At 37.6% G+C, this 21,467-nt stretch overlaps 1 protein-coding gene across 6 annotated transcripts in view; it reads left to right on the top strand.

The window, feature by feature from the left end:
- The window catches only part of LOC108721717 (protein Tob1), a 74,628-nt gene that overhangs the window by 42,295 nt on the left and 10,866 nt on the right, over positions 1-21,467 (top strand). The gene's annotated exons all lie outside the window — the stretch shown is intronic.

A 21,467-nucleotide genomic window follows, 5' to 3' on the forward strand; every position in this document is an offset into this window, starting at 1 on the left:
CGCGAGATGATCTTGACACACGCGCGTGGGTGCGACGGGACACGTAACGCTGATGCACGCGTCGCATACCTCGCGTTGCGTAATCGTGCATTCTTTTTTTTTCCCCCGGAATGATCGAGGATACACTGCAAGAGAGCGAACAGTGCAAAGTCGAGCAACGCGATTCTGTTCAAAACACGTTAATATTCGTTATCGCTTCGACAGTTAATGATAATTTGCGTTTAATAGAAAAAGCAGTTTTACAAATATTGAAGTAGCTGAATTTTCTACTAGGAAAACTCAGTGCAACACTGAGTGCAATTGAAAGTAAATCAATTTTAGTACATAATTCAATTATTTTTAATTATTAATATTTTTCGTTGTCACGATAACCTCATAACGTTAAAAGAATTAAATTATTTGAATACTGAAAATGTGTAAAGCGATTTGCACTCAATTGCATCAGTATTGCATTAGTTTTTCCAACAGAAAACGCTATAAATTTTTTAATATAATTGATTCTTAAACTTTATTTTATGGTTCCTCAGTAAATATAAATGTATAAGCCAATCATATTGAAAACGAGATAAAGCCTGATCACACAACACTTGCAAAGCTGCGCTTTTTCTGTTGAATGCAGCCGATGGTTGTTAGTTTGCCGATGGATTTCGAGGCAGAAAGTGACTTTTTGCGCACAATTTTCTACTTTTTGTTTCATCGCGTGATTTTCCGATTTGCAGAAGTTGGCGAAACATTCATGTGATATTCACGCCACTCGGTACCTCAACGCTCTTATCTCCCGCTTGTTGTCACTCATGAACGTTGATAAGCTCGCGGCCAAACTACAAGCTCATATAAAATTATAACTGCGGAGACCAAACTGATTGCGCAGAAAATTGACCGAGTGACATTTCTCGGCCTATAGAGGCTCATCTTCTCATTGCAAAACTTCAGTTCAACGGGAACTTTGACAGCGTCTCGAAAAATCAGCCGTGAATAGTGATACATTAATTCATGTTTATTTCGTGAAGCTACGCAAAAATCGGTAGACAATTATCGAAAAACCGTCAAACAATTGCTATCCTTGGTCGGCGTGTAATACGAAGTTGGTTCGTAATTTCACGATATCGGTCTTTAACCCTTCCGTCAATATATATATATACGTATCCGGATACCTATATCAAATTTTAAACAGAGTAAATACTTTTATATTTTTATACGAATTTCGTTATGAAGTCTCAAAAACCTCTGGAACAACAGAAAACAATTTTGCATAGGCTTTATCTCGTTTTCACTTAAAAATTTTTAGTAGGAAATCTGTCGAAACACAACAGTAAAAGGGTAAAAAATTGTGCATTGACAGAAGGATTAAAGTGCTGAAAATAATTAATAAGGAGTAACGTAATATTTAGATGCGCACGCGAGCTCGGACCCATCGAGCGAACCGTTCGCGAATAATCGTCTGGGACGAAATAAACCGGCCGTCACGCGCGACGTGGGTGCGTAAGCAGCCGCGATCTCACGCGTGCGGCACGCCGTGACGCCGCAGCGCGCGCATGCACGCGGCCGCGTGCTATTACGTGACGACTGAGAGCGGCGGCTCGAGTTCCGTGCCACGCCGACGACGATGTAGGTATGTACATATCTACGACGTAATACACCCGACGGTCGCGTCGCCGCTGCTCGATTTTACTCCGTTCCGCGATCGCAATTATGTAGCGCAAGAACAGGTGACGATAGTCATGGCCTTGATATCATATCGCGTAGCCTCACGAAATGGATGTAATTAACGATGGACGTTCAAATCCTTCCTGCAAATATTTGCGAAACGATTTTCGAGTCGCATGAAAGCTCGAGTTGCTTCGTATATCATTCAAAACGCGGGATTCCTAAATATTCGGGAACTTTTGATAAATTTCTCTCTTTCTTGAAAGTATTTTAATAATGTCTTAATATCTGAAACGTTTATAGCGCTTAAAAATATAAAATATCTAGATCCAAGGTGAGAGTAAATTGAAATAATAACATAAAATGACCTAAGATAGTTTCTATATTCTTTGGAATGGAATTTCTAAAGAGTGAAAACTGAGCCAGTCGTAAAAAAGAAAGGTTCAGTTTTCAATTTTTAAGAGTGAGAGAGATTTTACTCTTTAGGGAGTTTCACTTTAAAAGTTTTAGAGAGTAGAAAATACATTTTCAGAACATTTAAGGAGGTTCTCCAGTCCATTTGACATAATATAGGAGCTTGATCAAATTTTGAAATCAAAATTTGTTATAAAAATAGAAGCATTCCTGAATTTTTTCAAATTTTTTGACCATCTGGATCAAAAGTTATTTCAATAAAAAGTAATATTTTTTAAATTTGTACTCTAATAGAAATATATGAAAATATATTACAAAATAATGATAAAAATCTCAATTTTTTAATATAAGTACTATGTGAATGATATAGTACTTATATCAAAAATATTTATTTGTTATAAACTAATTGGTGAATCTCAATGAAGGTTTGCTCAAGTCATGTTTAGTACTTAATATATTTATATAAAAAATTTAGAATTTGATTTTGTTATTTTTTTTTAATTTTTGTTTATAACAATAAAACTAATAACAAATAAAATAAATAATCTATAAAAATGTGTTGCTCAACGAAAACAGAATGTTATGAACACAACTTTCACATGTATGTAGTTTGTTTAAAGCATAAATATTAATATATGCGTTTTATGACTGGAGAACCTCCTTAAGTAATATTAGAATTTCAGAAATTACATTTCACAAATATTTCGAGATTCTCGTTCTTTATTTGATATAATTAGATGTATTCAGCGATCACATCGCTAAGCATAACGCAATCGACGCGATAAGTCGAAGTGGATAAATTGCTGTTTTTATTTTCCAATTTAATTCTTGTCTACCATATATGTCGTAATTCTCACGATGGTAAACGAGCTATAATAAATCGTATTCGAATCATATTTTTGTAATTTAGTTAAGATAGACAACAAAACTCATCTCACGTTCATCCTGCGACGCAGTCGAATATGATGTTAAATAAACTGTTTCCTGTTATTTATTTCCATTAGACTGTCCTATGGCGATTTCGCCGTTGGAAACGAACGCGAAACGTGGCTTTGTTTATTAACATAATGCTAAATACGAGCAACCGTTACTGCATTTCCGCCTCGCTAGTATCGGAAATTTCTTTTATGCAAGCAAACGTGGATAGTTTAGCTATCGAATAACTGGTTTGAACGAGGTAACGCGGTGTAAGAGGAGATAAATAAATCCATTTCTTCTCTCAATCCATTTAAATTCGCTTTCCCTCTCGCATTATGAGACAGCAAAACGTACGCACGCCCGTCGATCGGTTTAATTCTATTAAAAACATCTCACGCACGCGGAGACGAGACGATTAATTTTTTCAAGGCTTAATCCGTTGAGGACAACAATCTGGAGCTAATGCCGCGTGACTCACGACTCCTCCGTATGTCTTCATTTTACACGAACGCGATCATTACGAGTTACGTTAAAGGTCGCCAGACCGATGGAAAGCCGGTTTTTAGCGTCGGTTCGCGATAACGTCTGTCAAGATACACGTGTTGACATACGCAGTCATTCCCGGGATTAACTAAGGCCCGATTTTTCATTATCTAGTAGTTAAGCTTAACCTGATGTTTCACCTAATAAGCTTCATCCGTGACATCATCATAAGTGAAGCCTATTGGATAAAATATCAGGTTAAGACTAACCATAAGTTAACCAGCAGCGGGATTCTCTAAACGTCTTATCGATGATTGTCTCTATCGTTAACTAGCGACGACCAATCCTGGAAGACAATCCTGGAAGAAACCGCGATTCTCATTGGCTGCCGCTACGATAGCGACAATTGTCGATAAAACGTTTAGAGAATCCCGCAACAGATAATGAAAACCCAGGCCTATAGTGACTACGTTTACACGGACACCCTTAGGCCCAGTTCCACAACTCGTGGTTAACACTCTTAACTTAGATTCAATTTATTCCTCATCTCTTTCCAATTCTAGAATTCGAATAGCCTCGGTAGAGTTAAACTTTAAGAGTTAGCCGTGAATTGTGGAACTGGGCTTTAATCGGATTTAATAACATCCGTAGTTAGAAACTGGCCAATCACAGTCATTCTATTTTTCAGAGGAATAGCTATGATTGATCAGTTTCATAACTACGGATGTTATTAAACCCGATTAAGAGCGTCCGTGTAAATGTATATCGTTCATTTTCTGAAGAAATTGCGCAATCGACTTATCGCACGACGCGATAGTATTCTCGATAATTCTTCGCAATATCATTGTATATAAGTCGAGTGAGTGACTCATTTGACGAAGATGAAACGAGAAGCGATCGCAAAAGTGGCATTTTTTCCATCCGATATCTTCGCGAAATTTCTAAACAAAACGCGACGCTTATAACGAGAATAAATGGCGGGCTTTTGCGAGCGGATACGCAAATTTATTTGCACAGCTGGCACACATCTATCAATCGTCACGCGGTACTCGCGTTCTTGCTAGCGTTTGCCTCCTGCCGGAAAAAAGGCTCGATGTACCGTAAATTCCGTTCGGTTGTGCCTCCACACGCGTTGTTAAAGCATTAACGGGATAACACGTCGCTTATCGAGTAAACGCTCGCAGTCCGCGATGTATATCTATCTCTTCGCGGCGCGTACGCGCTTTTCCGGAGCCGAGCAAATTGCCCGCCCTGCTCGACTACCGAAATCAGATTAACGTCGATTTCCCGTTCATCGATCTTCTCCGCGTTTACTCTTTCTCTATCTATTTATCTCTCTGTTCCTCTTTACCTCCCCCTCTCTCATCCTCTCTCGACTTCTTTCGTTTCCGTTGTAAACAACAGGGTGCACGTTCTAACCGTCCGTCACGAAATTAATCACAGTTTAATTGGAAAATCTCAGCGCGCAAATACCGTCGCTCGCGGTAGGCAAATACATGGGTCGTCGAAATCGGTGGCGCAGTCACGTAATATGCGAACTGCATTGACGTCGCTCGACTATGTCGCTCGCGCTCGCAGTAGAATCGATCGACCAACACTTGAGGCGCATGAAAACAATTTCTAACGCACCTTTTCGAGTAAGTTTTTTTGAGCGCATTATATACCGAAAACAACGGTGTTGTTTAACGAACACCGCCCGATCTCTGATCCTTTCTGATGCTAAAAATTCGTGTCAGTCAATGATGAAAATGATTCGCTATTTAAGAGTGTATTACGCGTATCTTTTAACAAAATGAAAACGTTATGAAAAAATTACAGATTTTTAAATATTGTATTTATATATAAAAGTAAATAAAAAGCTTGGCGGCGATTTAGAATCTGAAAAATTATTTTAATAAAAAGTAAACATGTTTTTTTTTTAATAATTAAATAAAATGAGAAAATATTCACAAACTATAAAATTGCACAAACTATAAAAACTGTTAAATAAAAATATTAATCTTATTGAACTGCATATATTGTATATAATTTCATTTTTATATACGGAAAGTATAATTTTTCAATTTCAGTTACTTTTTGCAGAGAGATTACATACCTAATACATTCTTAAATACACGTCAGCCGTAATTATAATTAAATACTATAATTATATTGAATTCATGTACAAGAAGACTACGTTGCGTCGATTGACGCGTTCAGTATTCAAATCAACTTGATTTCATGATTACGATAATAAATTTACTTTATCTAATGTGTATAAGTATCTGAAAATATCACATTCACTTCGACTTCCCGAGCGCAGCGTCACTGCAAATATCAATTCGCTAACTCGGTGTGAAAGTCAAATGTCTCCGATGTGATATCATGGAAAGTCTCTTTCTGTCTCTCTCCCTCTTTCTCTCCGTTTGAACGGCAACTTTTTCGTCTCGAACGCAGGGAACACTCTCATCCATCATTGGTAAAATCGCTACTCCTAGACGACGTTTCCGCGTGAGAAGCGCGAAATATCCTTTTGTGCGACACGCACGCCTGTGTAACTCGCGCCGCTAGGAGCGAGATGTTACTTCACGCTCTCCTCTCTTTCTATCTCTATCTCTCTTGACGCCTTCATTAATTTCGCAGCTGCTTTGCCTAAGAATAACATTGTCGAACGAGAGCGGAATACCGACTCGAGCTCCCTCAATAGAGAATCGTTAATCTTCCATTCTCGCGAGTTCGCTTTTCCGAGTCTTCGTTATATCGGTGAAGGGGTTATCGCTGCATTCTTCCGTTTTGGATTATGGCGATGTGTCTTTTGCGTCAGCAAGATCTGTCTCCGCCAATCGATCGATGATCATCATACAAGTCTGGCAAGATTTATCTGTTGATTCGATTCTTTATTTAGAATTTACATTTCATATTTATGATTCGCCCATAATTTTTTACGTGTAGAGCGTTGAAGAAATATATGGTTTATTATTAAAAACAGACATACGACAAACTCGGCATTATAAACTCGGTATTCGCGAAATTGCCTTATTAAATTCGTATTACTGTCTACCACTTGTCATTGTATGTAACATAATAAATATTCCAATTAGATGATTGCGACATCGTATTGCAACGCAGAATAATAATTTCCAATATTCAAAATTCATGTGGATCTCGATAGATTTATTTTATTTATGTGTTAATTACGATTATTATTATGTCGTGAAGAAATATATTTCAACAATTATTGATATTGATGGACGAAAATTCTGTGTTTATTGAAATAGTAGTAACCAGAGAAACGAGAGACGACCGCCAAAGCGAATTATGAAAATTATCGGAAAATTTCTGCGACCCAAGTTCCGCGAGTGTTTTCATTATGCGCAACATTTTATCCGCCCGATATTGCAGGCACGCTGCATTAAGATCCAGCGGGTTGTGACGTGAGCGAGGTTTATTGATTCGTAGAATCCAGCGCAAAAGCCTAAATGCACAGCTACATGGTACCTGCCACATTTTGTAAACCGTTCGTATAGAAAGAACAATTTTTGCCGAAATATTTAAAAATTTAACAGGATACACACACACACACACACACACACATAGATCTGAAAATAATTTTATTAATCCATCAAAATAATTATGTAGGACGCTCAAGCTTATTACTAGAATATCAAAACTGTTTACAGCTTTACTAATCATGCTTGACTTCTGCATAATTATTTTAATGGTTCAATAAAATTATTTTCAGATCTAGCTAGATTTTTAGATACTTCATCAAAATTGTTCTTTCCGTATATGACGTTTATAAAGGTTGTTTAAATTAATTATCTCCATCTCAGTATTTTGAAAACTATTTTTGAGTATCGTATAAAAATCATGGAAAATAATTTCTACACGATACAAAACGTTTATAAAATAAATTTTGAGAATTCTTCGAGACGAAGGAAATTACACAACTAATTATGGAACACATACCTTATTATACGTCAGTCATATAGAATTTATAACTTCGATAATAAGGAAACGATTTATTAAAAATTCTTGGAACGCACGGAAATCAAGCTGACAAAGTACTTGACGTCGTTGCGCAGCTGTTGCAATAATCACGGCGATATATAATACGAACAATGCAGTAGTCCGTTCGTAGATAATATGTGCCGACACACAGCGCAATTCCTTACTTCTGAGCTGCTTTGCGTCCAACGAGATTTCGGCATCGTCGACTTGCAACTTGAAGAGAGTCTGAATTTTTGGAGGGTGCGGAGAAAGCAGTTGAGCATCGCAGAGCGAAGTTAGAGAGAAGACAGCTCGTTAAGGACCCTCTAAGGGAAAATGACAGGGTAGCCAAACGAATCCTCAGATGCCCTGTGGTTAAACGTAATTTTAACCCCTCGCGAGGAGCGTCGCTTCCTTCGACAATTTCGCTCAAGCTCATCCTCGAAATATTCTTACGCCGCCATTTCGGCAAGTACAAACGACGAAGATTTTCAATTACTTCGCGTTCTCGAAGCGCATTGAGAGACTTTATCGCGTCATTTCCCTTTCTCGCAAATATTTATTTATCGCGTATTGTCCACTCGCGCGATTTCGCCGCCGTCATCACCTCTGTTATCGATTCGCTGACATGGTGAAAAAGTGACGGCTCGGAATAGAAAGGGACAGTCAATTCTCCGGCTCGGAGAAATGCCAAACGGATGCCTCTCGAACGCAGCAGCCGATGATCAAGCGACCTACTGCCCCGTTTTCCATGCGATTTGCGAGATCCACCAAGTTCAAAGTGGTTAAAGCAAGTCGTGTGTAACAAGCATTATCGGCTGGCGCGTTAGCCGTGTAGGCATATCGCGGTATATCGAACGAAAATGAAACGCGAAATCCCTCTATACAGCAATCTAAAATTGGCGCGTCTGTGCAAGGTTGGACAAACACGATCGTAGTTGCTATTTGAAGTATGAACGCGATTAATTGGAAATAGTCTATGAATTGCTACTATTGGAATTCGTGTGTTGTATCGCGCCTTCGTTGGAATTTCCTTCGTTGGAATAGCGTCAACGCCAGCGTATCAGGTAAAATTTCATCATGAGTCGCAGCGTTATCATTTTTTTTTTCCTTCGCATTGGAATCGCGAAGAATGCTAACTCATACGCAAGCATTCGTCACGAGTCACGGGTACAAATATCAGTCTGATAACGACTCTCATCGAAGCTAACAGTTTGTCAGCGTTTGTGAGCGTGTAATACGCGTGTAATACGACAATCGCCAGTCTTCGAGATTAATTACGGAGCATTGAGACACAGACACGTGGAGTCCTAACTATATAATTGCTATGATCTTTGCATGTGTCATTGAAGAACATATTAAGGCAGCAAATGGTTGTTATACTTATTGATAAAAATAACGATATGTGCCATAAACGTTACGTTAATTGCGGCATTATCATGAGATAAGAATTTTCGTTTTATTTTGTTATTAACAAAAGTGTCAATGTCAACAAGAATACTGATAAAACATTAATTATATAATTATGTCTTACAATTATAACATCAAACAACTGTTATCCTACACGTTATGACGTAATAATTATATGTGTCTCTCTCTCTCTTTTTTCCCTTTGTGTGTTAAATAGATATCGCTATTAAAAGCTCGAGGATACATTGTTATCAGGTATTATTATATTGTTTTGAAATCTTAAAAAGACGCCGACAACGCGTTTTTGTTTATATTGCGACTATTCCATCCGCATTACACTCGAATATTCAAATAGCAATTATTCGGGCAATGACCTCCGTCATTGGCGCGTCAGCTAAAAGAGGAATGTACCTAATATGCATATCCATGTATACAACGTATTTTATATAAGGTATCCACACCATATTTCGAGAATATATTTATTTGTTGAAACGTAGTACTCGATGTGAATAAGTTTTCAATGTACTATTTGTATCTTATCTTTACCTGTTCGCAATATCTTTTGTTCATACTTGTTCATACTAATCGTACTTCAAAGAATAAAAAAAAAGAAAGATGATTAGAGACTAGTAACGTTTAATTACAAAAATAATATTTTCAATATTATCTGATACAGAATACTTTATACCCACATTCGTGTTTTTTTTCATTTGGTATCTGAAAAAATAATAACCATTTTAAAAAAAACATTAAAACAAAATTTTTTTAATATTATCTGTTATTTTTCTGCTGAGAGGTTAGGTCATTGTTACATTGTTCTTCGCGAATAATAAATTAGAAAAAAAAGAAGGGGAAATGTCGTGTAGTCATATCCTCTCGGACTAGACGGAAGTCATTAGCAGCGTCACTTAGAAAGCTACTACAAGGAGATTATTGTATAATCACTCTGAGTAGAGGAACATCTCGCGGATGAAACAGCCAATCGACGTACATCTTCACGATTGTTTCTACTTCCGGAAATAGATTCAACTTTATCAGTTGCTAAAATGTTACTACGTTGAGTGGAACGGTGTGTAGTCTTAGGAATAGATAACTTTTACGAGGCTTAAGGTTCGCGTGTAAGAACCGATCGATGATATCAGGAAATTGGGATCGCCGGCGCACGTGATGCTTAAGTCGTGTACATTGTCCTCCTCCTCGTGTACTTGCTCTGGCGGTCTATCCCTCCCCCTCGATCCCGATCCAAAGCCACGGACTGCGTAATATCGGACGCCGGTGGGCGACGTTAATCGCGATAAAGCCATTATCGCGATGACCGTCGTGCGTGCACGCGCATAAAGCGCCGCGATAAATTTCCACTTGAACGAATAATTTTCACCTCGTGCGTGGTTTCAAAAATAAGGTAAAGACTTTCGATAAAAGCGTCTTATTCACGAAAAGCTGCGTTTCGCAAACTGCCGCGATAGTCGAAATTGCGCGAATGTATAATAAAAGAGAAATTGAAAGATAAATATTAGGAGAACGATTATATTATACATATATAAGTTTGAATTTTAATGAAAACATTAAAATCTTTTGATTACTTTATTATTGTCATTAATTCCTCTAGGAATATAAAAAAATCAATTGCGAATTTGACAGATCACGAAAATATAAAGTATGCAAGCAGATAATCCACAAATGTGAAGATTTTAACATAAATCAGATGTAAATGAATTAAAACAAAGGTCCAAAAATACGAATAAATTAATGCGCTTATAAAATGGGCGCTTAAAATAATTTTGTTAGCCAAAGATATAATGAATATTTAAACTTAATTTGTTTTTTCCTGTTATTGTTACATCTTTATTTTTTGTGCTATGCTTTTACTTCGTTAAACGCTCTCAAAATTCTGCGCCAGATGCAACCCCTCCATGATGATACATGTCCGCCGCAGCATCCAGTTGCAAGGTAACCTAGCGCTTGTGCGCTTACTCCCGCCGGCACACATAACAATCTTAATTATATAACGAGCGTGTAATCGAGCACTTTCATTGTTGCCAACCGGCGGTCGACGCAGGAAGCGCCAGAAGCACGATTCTCCGATGAGCGACCATTGAACCAGCTTTTATCGGCTCGCCGATACTTCCGCGACGAGAAACTAGTCAGCCAGCCAGCCAGCCAGATGTGTGTGATTGAGGATCACACATTCGTGATTTTTCATCGCCGAACGGAAACTCCGGCCGACCTGATCCGTAGACTCGTCATTCGTTGTGTAACACAGGCAAGCCATTGCTGATTACTCGACGGCGCGTTGAACCTTCGAATCGCCCGATTATTCGCCGGTAACAGGGTTAATCCGAGATGTGATCCGCGAATGATTTAAGGATGATTGCTGGGACGCTGTTTAACGTTCGATTCGCGCGTGCGATATAAATAGATCGGTTACGAGCGGGCAGGGTCAATGCCGATAGAAATCGAAAGGATTAATCAAACTCTTGAACACTCGCACTTTCCATTGACCCCGTTCATTAATCGACAAGCGCGATCGCATTGAAATCGCCTGTTACCTTAGATGGAGAAATCGTAACAAGAAAGGTTTGCTGAGAAATGTGTATGCTCATGCATTACTTGCATGGTGAAAATTATATAGAATTAAATATAAACGTGTATCAAAATGTATAAAGATAACGTGTAGGTATTATCAAGATGTAAATCTTAATTTTTAGACAATAATAAATTTATTGAGATCCTGTAATGTGAATACAGAATAAGTAATAGTCGAAGCCTGTATAAAGGTCAAAGCTGGATCTTAGATGCTCAAATAATTTCTATGTGAATTTATATTTCCATATATCATACTACATATGTAGTTATTTGAACTGCATGCCGAATTGGTTTTTCGGGTTTAGAAACGCAATTGAACTGTATGTAATATCTGCACAAATTAAATCGACAAGTAATTTAATAATTTGATGCTCAATCAGGCTATTAGAGAGATATTGATGTGCTGAAAATTTGTAAATAAATTAATTTTTAGAATTGTTAATTTTATATAATAATTATTAGGATTTTGCAAGAAGTCGAAAGAGTTTGAGAATTACAAACTTAATCGACTCAAACGATAATTAAGCTTTCATTATCATTTCTCGTCGAGTAGATAAGAAAGGTTTATATCAATGCAATCGTGACTTGCTTTTCAATATTTTCGGCGAACATCCGCTTGCGCTCGATTTCATCATGCTTATTTTTAATTCAATAACTAGGTACATTTTTTTTTGTCAATTGAAACAAAAGAGTCCAATTAAATTCTACCGGAAAATAATGAAAACGTGTATATTTAATACAGAGCACATACTTCAATTTGATGCGAGTTGTTTTATAACAGTACCTGGAATTTTGTAGTTTCATTCGGGGAAAAATCGCCTCGTAACTTTTTACGATTTTATGATTTTATCCCGTGCAACTTTTAAAGCAGTAATATATTCTGTATCATCGTTTTGAGTTACACTGCGACGTATTCGACACTGTATTCCCGTAAAGTATCAGCGATATATTGAACGGGAACTATCTCTCTCCGCGAGGGCGTATCGAACCTTGCGATAATTACAGTCGAGCTCGGAGAACGGTTAATTAAAGTTACATCCATAGAATACGGCTAGCACGATATCCAGCTCTTCTGGAATCATCGAAACTATCGATACGGAGTCTGTCTATCTCGAAATATCGTCAAACACGAGCCACGAGCAATCCATAGCAGCGTTTCTACAGTTCTAATATTTTTCGCAAAAATACGTTGAATTCATCATGTTAAATTATACTCATTGTCAGTTTGAGTTATTTGTAATCATTTCCATAAATCGCCATTGCTTCTACTCAATATGTTATTGGTTTAACTAAAATAATGGAGTTAACAATTTATAACTTAAGAAATGTATTAAATTTGATAGATTTGTTATTATTTATCAGCATACATTAATGTGAATGTTGTTTATTCTTAATCTATGTAATTTAATCGCAGAAATAGGTTGATTTACATTTCGACAAATTAAAAATAACTTAACTCGAAGATTACCATTGCACTTTGATATTTAAGTGTACATATACTGTGCAACAATCAATTATATAACAATAATAATACTAAAGACCACATTGAGGTCGAATGTGTTGGGAAACCTGATGTCTCGATTTCGACGATCGTGGTCGATAAACTCGGTCGTTTTAATTATACCGAAATGTATTTTTGGAGGTATTACTCATTCGCCGACGATTAATATTTCGTTCTAAATCCGTCGGGCGTTTCGGGTCTTACAGTGGTAGAACGTGTTCGCATCACCCGCGCGAATTATGCGCAGAAAGCGGAGACAAATGCGCCAAAAGTAACAGTACACTCCCGGTTTTTATAGAAACGTAAATCTTATCTTGCAATAATTCCGTGACGTATGTCGCACCATTGTCGCATCGAGGTAGTCATCGTTAATCTATGAGAGATACGGAGTAATTATCTCAGTCAACGGGGGGAATTTTTACGGACGACGTGCGTCATCTTCCTTCCCTCTGCGAAGAGGAACTTCGTTCATTTCGGATAGGCTTCGCAGCAGGTTGTCCTCGAATGCGAAGGAACTTTCCACGTGGTCAGCAGAATTAATTCGCGACTAAGCTAAGCTCCGGCCTCGCTCTTTCTCCACGTGATCCAATTACGACGGAACGGGATTAGGTCTCGAGACACGTGAATCCGCATTCCCTACGTTCTCCACGTTTTCCCCAACGTCGTCCGATTAATCCGCCATTATTCTCTTGAGCTCTCATCTTTACTTCAGTCGTCTCGTCGGGCACGCCGACATTTTCGAAATCCGATTTTATCTCGAAACTTATCCTTGTAAATATTTCTCATCGACGCGATCTTGACGCGGAAAAGGTCACGCGGGTTGAGAGATCGATTGTTGGAGCTCTACTTGGCAATGGTGCCGGAGTTTTTGCTCCGAATATAAAATTAGGTGCGTTCGGTCCGGCTGCGAGCTGGGATTTCGTGGAGCAGTGGACGTAAATAGATCACCGTTAGAATGCGGCACGTCTTATTCATACTTACGTAAACAGGTCTTGAGGACGCAGCCCAGAGTCATCACGGCTGAACGAATAAGGAAGTGACCCGTGAACAAGAATTCTTCCTCTATCTTTGCGTAATATTGTAATACGTCTGTTAATACTTAACGAAATATTTAAGGTAAAGAGAGATTCCTCGTTACCTTAGAGAGTTTACAATACCAAAGTTTACATAATTTGTTAAAAAAAATGCATACGTGAGTACAACTTATGTACGTTATATTAATTAGATCTAATCTTTTAATGGCAGTATTATTTTGGAGATAAATATCAGACTTTAACCAATTTAGCTTTAGGTAGCCAATTAACTCGAAGAACATAAAACATAATTCCCAAGGTTCAGACTACTAGAAAATTATGCAGCTAGTTCGTCGCGCACGATGGATGCTTACGGGCCTCGTGTCGAACCGTGGAATTTTCATTCGCGAGAGAAAAATACGGGTGCGAAGAAATGAAAAAATGCATTTCGGACGACGGTAGTCGAGTCACGTACTTTTCTACCGTCGCGCGTACTTTTCTACCGCCATCGTCATTATTGCCGTTGTTTACCAACACTTTTCCGCGTTTTAGTGCTCCCCCGTGCACTCCTTCACCTTTACCTTTCTCGGAGGAAACTCGTACGTGCCACGGTAAAACGCTCTTGAGTACACGAATAAAACAAGTTATAGCACATGGAACGAAGCTGTTTCCGCGGGGCTGGTTACGGTATTACGCACCATTAGCGTTTCGAAAGACCGCCCTCCGAATCGACGCGATGCCCTTCCGGGTTTATGCGCGCGTATTGCCAGTAGGAAATACCAGAAATTCTTAGACTAAAATGCCGGCCAACCAGGCTCTAACCTTGGCTTGGAAATATGCGAGCTAGTTATAGTTTATAAAGGTATCGCGCCACGAAACCGCAATCGCAAATTTCCCTCGTCCTCGAATAGAACGTTTCGCAATCAAGCATTAATAGTTCGTCCAATTAGATCCGAGATATTTACGTAACGCCGGACATATTATTGGCCATCCGAGTTGTCATAATTTACAGTGATTGTGTATAAAATTGGAGAAACGTTCGAACTAGGAAAATCGACAGATTCATAAAAAAAAGAAGCGACAACGTATATTCTTCATTTGCAATAGTAATGGAAGCAGATATAGAAAATGCTCGACATCGAGGATGCAAAACTAGATTACGTGCGTTGATCTAAAAAAAAATCAGCTCGTATAATTGCGAATATTTTATATGACGCATTGACGTGAACGTCTCTTCGTTTTCTTCGTGAGCGACGAGCTTTTCGCGGTACATTTTATTAATGCGCGCCGATCTAACCCTGTAGAATTTTAATGCGAGGCTCGCGCGAGTACATAGAGACACTCGCGAAAGATCGCATTTGCAGCCGAGCACCGTCGCTACGTCGTCGGTGCAGGGTGCGTCCGTTGCATGGGAAGAAGTATCGATCGGTCTATGTCTTCGAGGCGTTTTATTTTTCTTCCTGCCGTTCTCCTTCCGGTCGCCTCTTCTTGCGCGCTCGCGCGATCTCAGACGGACAATAAGACCCTGAATCTCTGGATCTCTAATTCATCTCAAACGATCTGTGGGTATATTACTTTATTGTGCAGATAACTTACAGATGGAGATAATCACAGCGATTTTCGCAATCAGAAATATCTTTCGATCGAGATGATTAAAAAGATATGGTAAAGATCTTCACATTTAACATCGCAACATAAGGCTTCTTAATGTTTCGATGGAAGTAATCCGAGTTAGTACAATCCTCCCGAGATCGTTGGCTCGTATCCATCACAAATCTCGATCCGATGCTATCGTTGAAATATCGGTGACTTCAAAATCCTCTTCCTTGCCACATAGTTTCTCGTTCGCTCTCCTCCCATATTTCCTTATAGGAGGGAACTTTATATCCTTTTGAAGAATATTCCCAAGGAAGAATCTATCTTGCAGCATCGATTCTTTCCAACGTCGTGTAAATATTGCATTATATTAATACTTCATCCTTATGTTTCCTTTAAGAATAAAGTTGGTGTATTCGCGATTTCATGTATCACAATAGAAATGAATTGGCAATAGTTTTAGAAAATTTTCAACATTTTTATTATAATGATAATAAATTATTAATACAATCATGATGATAATATTATTGTTGTATTAATAATCCAAGTTAATTTTCCAAATTAAATAATTTCAAGTACAGAGAAAGTGATGAGTAGTCTTTGCTCACTAAGATTACGCTTTTCTCGACAAGACGAGAGATTCTTTATTTCCCAATCTTGAAATCCCGAAAGTAATCGGAATCGGTGCGCGGTCCAGCCCCGTGGCGGCGTTTGGTTCATGCTCCGTCGCAAATCCAGATCGTGAAACGTGGTCGGATATCAGTGAGATATCGCCGATGTTGAATCCTTTTTCTCTTCCCCGTTACTAGCTACTGCTCGTTCTCTAGCCTCCTCTGCAGGAACACCTCTCTCTCTCTCTCTCTCTCTCTCTTTTTCATTTCTCCTCCTACCCAGAAGGGGTAAGAGGGCGGAGGCGGCCACCGACGATCGATCACCACCTCGCTCGTTTCTTCCTTCCGCTTTTCGCAATGGAAACCGCACGAATATTCGCGGCTCCGAAAACGGCGCTTTTTGTCGAACGCACCGGCTATTCTCGGAGAGTTTTTATGAGATACTTATATGTACTTATGTGTGTGTGTGTGTGTGTGTGTGTGTGTGTGTGTGTGTGTGTGTGTGCGTGTGCGTGTGGATCTCGCGGGAAAACACACGAGTCGCTCCTCTCGAAGATGACTCCAGCTTTGTTCAGAATATAATAGGAAATAGTTATTCTACTTATTATGCGAAGCATTTAAGAAAGTTTCCTGAAAATCATTAAAATGCTTCTACTTAGAATTCATTATTGCGTTTACGTAGCCGACTCGGCTGCGGCGCGTCGAAGACTCGTTTTCGTTTCATTTTGTTTTTAATCACGTCGTGAAAGTCGATTAATTCGTATTTGTGACGTAATGATCTTTTGATAATTTCTCTCTATTTTAATAGTGTCATTCGTAGTACACAATGAACACAGATGTGACGATTAATCTCGAGAGTAACGCTATACGTGCTCTCATCGAAATCCTCATTTTTCATAATGTCAGCTTATTAAAGTAAATTAACCGGCAATGGAATATCTGAATATATTAATTATGCATTCGACAACGAAGGCAACGAAGTGAACGGCACAATATGTTCGTCCGGTCGGATATAATATCGCGATTATATTTTGCATTGGATACCATATTCGAGCGGATATAATTTACATATACGGAGGCTCTTCGTGTTGTACCTTCAATATTTAAAAAGTATATTCTATATCTCTCTCCGTCTATAATAACAAATATAATATTCCAGCTCAGCGATTGAAATTTTATGCGAGATATTATTATTATTATTTTCATTAATGAGAAAACAATCCTTCAGTGAAATCAAGATACGCATGAACAATAGAGGAGAAAAAAGGCAAAAAAATAAGATAAAAATAGAAATTTGCACAAAGTAATTACAATAAAGACAATATAATCTTCGAAAATAACAAATCAAATATACGAAACATGCAAAGTTTATGAGAAATATTAACTTTGTTGAGATTATTGTTGATCAAATGCATAATTTGTTAATCCAGTTACAATTGTATATTGTATATAATGATCGATGTAATCTTGCATGAAATTGCCCAATAATTCTTGTAAATCTCATTTTTTTTTCGACAATCTGTACATTAATTCCCAAATCATTTCATTTGATTCAGCGTTACTTATTACAATAATAATACGAATATATTAGGACAATAATACATTTCATCCGCGATTATTTTCTATCAAAACGTGATCGATTAGGCAAAAGTATTGTAAAGTTAATATATTGTAGTGTCGATTAATGAAAGTGATAAATCGTATAGTATCTGGAAACATTAAAAAGCGTTAATATGCGTAAAAATCGGAAGAAAGGCAGTTCTGCGTCGTAAACGGTGATCAGTGAGAGAAATTCTGCACACACCGTGCCCAAACTGCTCGAGGAAATCCTGTCGGCGTCTTCTCTAGCGTATCAGGATAAAAATACTGGACGGATCAAAGAGAAAAAAAAATGTTTTCGTTCACATCTTCAATATTCCGTGAACAGCATGTAGGTATCCGATAGTCACAGGATTCTCCATACAATTGTTTCTCGCGATTATCGTCGATTGATAAAAAAAAAAGGAGAGATTCTCTAGTGACATTTCAGATTATAATTAAACAACCTCATGTATGGAGAACTCATTTTACAATAATCCTTGTGAAGAGAAATTCTTTTATCTTTGAGGATTTCTGTATTTGTCGTAGACGAAGAATGAAATAAATTTAAATTCATTAATTTCTACGTGATGAAAACCGAATGAATTAAAAATGAAATTTGTTTATATTATTTCAGCAGTTTAACTGCGTTTTTAAGTCCGATAAAATTTTCGGTACGCAATTCAAAATGATTATAAATATGGTATATAGGTATGTATGTCATGTATAGCATATATATATATATATAATTTACATTGAATTATTTAAGCATCAAAAATCCAGCTTCGACCGTTATGAGAGAGTCTTTAATTCCTATTTCTTGAATTGGTTGTGTTAAAAACCGAAATGTAAAAATTATGCTAGATTTTTAATAATTAAAGAAGAGCTTACTTAAATATTACTAAACGCGTGTACGTGTATAAAAAAAGAACGTGATAAGAAAAAATTGCTCAAATATTAAAAAATTTAGATAGACACAGATCTGAAAATATTTTTAAATCATCAAAATAATTATATAGGAAGTTCAAACTTGATGAGCAATGATACAAAAAGTTTTGACATTCTAGCAATCAGTTTGTATGCACTACATAATTATTTGGATCAACAAAATTCTTCAAATACTTCAACAAAATTTATTTTTAGATTATTTATTTGTATCTAACTAAATTTTTAAATACTTCAGCAAAAGCGTTCTTTCCATATATGCCATTAGAAACAGAACTTAAATGAAAAGAACTTAAATGATTCTTTAGAATCTGAAAGATACGTAGAAGTATGGGGAATAATTTAAATAAACGTTCCTAAAACATTTTAATACTTAATAATTTTGTAGATCCGCCTCTGAGCATTCAAGAAAAATTATGCTTCTATTAAATACTAGTATACATATAACCATGAAAACTTAAGAGAAATATTTCCCTTTCTTGGAAAAACATTTATATATTATACCATTGAGGGATTTACTGGAAATTATTTTACACGCCAATCGGATTATATGCGGTTGTCGGATATCACTTAACATAAACGTTGAAGTAATCATTTCCTCGAGTGGAACGGAAATTCCAAGATAAACCGATACGAAAAAAGAGAAGGAGATAATTGGTCACTGCGATTCTTATCGAATCTTCTTTAACATTTTAAACTCTCGTTACGTAATGACGACGCGCATTTTTTTGAGACATAATCAAAACATAATAAATACTCATTGGCATTAATTATTAATAATTTAATTGTAGAGCTACATAAAATTCTCTTGACTCACGTTTATATTAAATCACGTATTACAATCGTAAATACTTTTTATATGACATTCGACACGTAGCATTTTTTGTCCAATTAAATACAATCGATCACACATTTATCATTGAGATCTTCCGACAGTTTTTATGTTGACTGCGTACAATGAAAAGTATCTCACCGGTAACCGGTAATTCCCAAGTTTCATTCTCCAGTCACGTACGATAAGCCTGCACTTTCCTCCACATGTGTATCTAACAACAGCAAAAAACGATACAATCAACGATACGTCGTAATCTTGCGCAGCGGGTAAAGAAAAATAAAGAAAAATAAAGAAAAAAGAAGCAGCGGAGAAAAAACGGAAAAACATATTACGAGTTAGAAGCTCAGTGACTGACGTGGCGCTAACAGTTGCGTGATATTTCGTTTCGAGATTCGTTTTATCGTAAAATCAACAGACTGCCTACATAGACTATCTGGAACGTAGGAAGATACTTGGAGTCGCGCCGTAATAACGCGAGATAACAGAATACGTGAATTAGCGAGGAGTTACCGTGAGGGCCACCGTGTACGGCTATTATAGATCGTTCTGCGATCGTCGAACAAATTGATCATAAAATCTCTAAACGGCGATGCAGTTTCTCCTCCTAAAAGGCGCCACGACGGAAAAAAAATGATATAAATCGCGAATCGCGCCATCCGATCGTCGCTCTCGGGCAAGTTCTGAGAATGACAACCGGCCGTATTTTCGCGGATAATGGGCTCCTTGGCTCTTTCTTCTCCCTCCTCTCTTTCTCTTCTCTTCTCGACCTCGGCTGTTTCTTTGCCATTAAGTTCCCTTACTTGATTCAAACGTTCTCTACAGACGACGAAATTATCGGCGAGCAGAAACGCGCTCGGTTTACTTCCGCATGCGTCGGCGTCGGCCATAAATTTTCGTCGAACACATCCGCTCGCCGAAATTAATTCCGCGCGAGTTTCACAATCCGGCCGATGGAAAATCCCGACATAGAAATCGCTATTTCATCCCGGAAATGGAAAAAATGTTCTCAAATCGCACCTCCGTCTTTCACGAGTCTGATTGTCGCCGATGTGTTGTTCGTCTCCGTAGCTATCAAATTCCATTCATCATTCATAATTTACTAATTTCCTTTTTAGTTTATTGCCTCATAAGGTGAAAGTATCAATTCTGAAACAAATTATAATTTGGTTTATTTCGAACTTTCTTTAAAATAAAGGAATTATTTTAGATGTAACTTTTAAAATTCGAATATCTCTCGTCGTCTTATCATAATCCTGCAATGATTTAATTCCAAAAAATGTGCGTCAATATTAGCACATTTTCTACGGCGCTGCATATCCTCGTAAAGTATATTCAACGTTTAATCAAGCTTCTCTCTTGACGTTACTGCGTATTACGATTGTTCTTATCGATCGATTGGATAATAAAACACAAATATTGACAATGAACGTGACGGAAGTTTTGTAGGACATTCGTTGGGGTTGTTTCGACGCTTCTGGCGGACAAGTGTTTGGAGAGACTTTGTGATAAGTATTATATGAAACACCATCGTCCATGGTTTATTGTCGGAACTTTTAATTTTAATCTCGCTCGCGCGAGTTGCACAAAATAAACGATAAGTCGTTACGTCGTTGCAAGTGTCGTTTTGCCTGCAACAAGATCGATCGGCAATACGGCGCCATTCGATTTGATAGCGCAAGCTATAAAATTTGCTCTTCTGTATTCAAGCGATTCACAAAGCTTGTGCGCTTATGCGTTCGATCGAAATGCATTTTATTTCTTTGCAGCGTCGTATCGTGTCGTACGACATTGCGTTTGATTAAATCGTGTTCCTTGTAGAAATGATAACGAACAAATCGTTCATTTTAAAAGTTGGCGCATAGACTTTTAAAAGTTTTACTCTGAAATCTTTCTGAACTATAAACTCTGTTTTCACATTTTTATTATAAACGACTACGAATAACTTCACTGCTACATAAATA

The sequence above is a fragment of the Mycetomoellerius zeteki genome, unplaced genomic scaffold, assembly GCF_001594055.1.
Source record: "Mycetomoellerius zeteki isolate Tzet28-1 unplaced genomic scaffold, Tzet1.0 scaffold105, whole genome shotgun sequence".
In the NCBI taxonomy this organism is placed as follows: Eukaryota; Metazoa; Arthropoda; class Insecta; order Hymenoptera; family Formicidae; genus Mycetomoellerius; species Mycetomoellerius zeteki.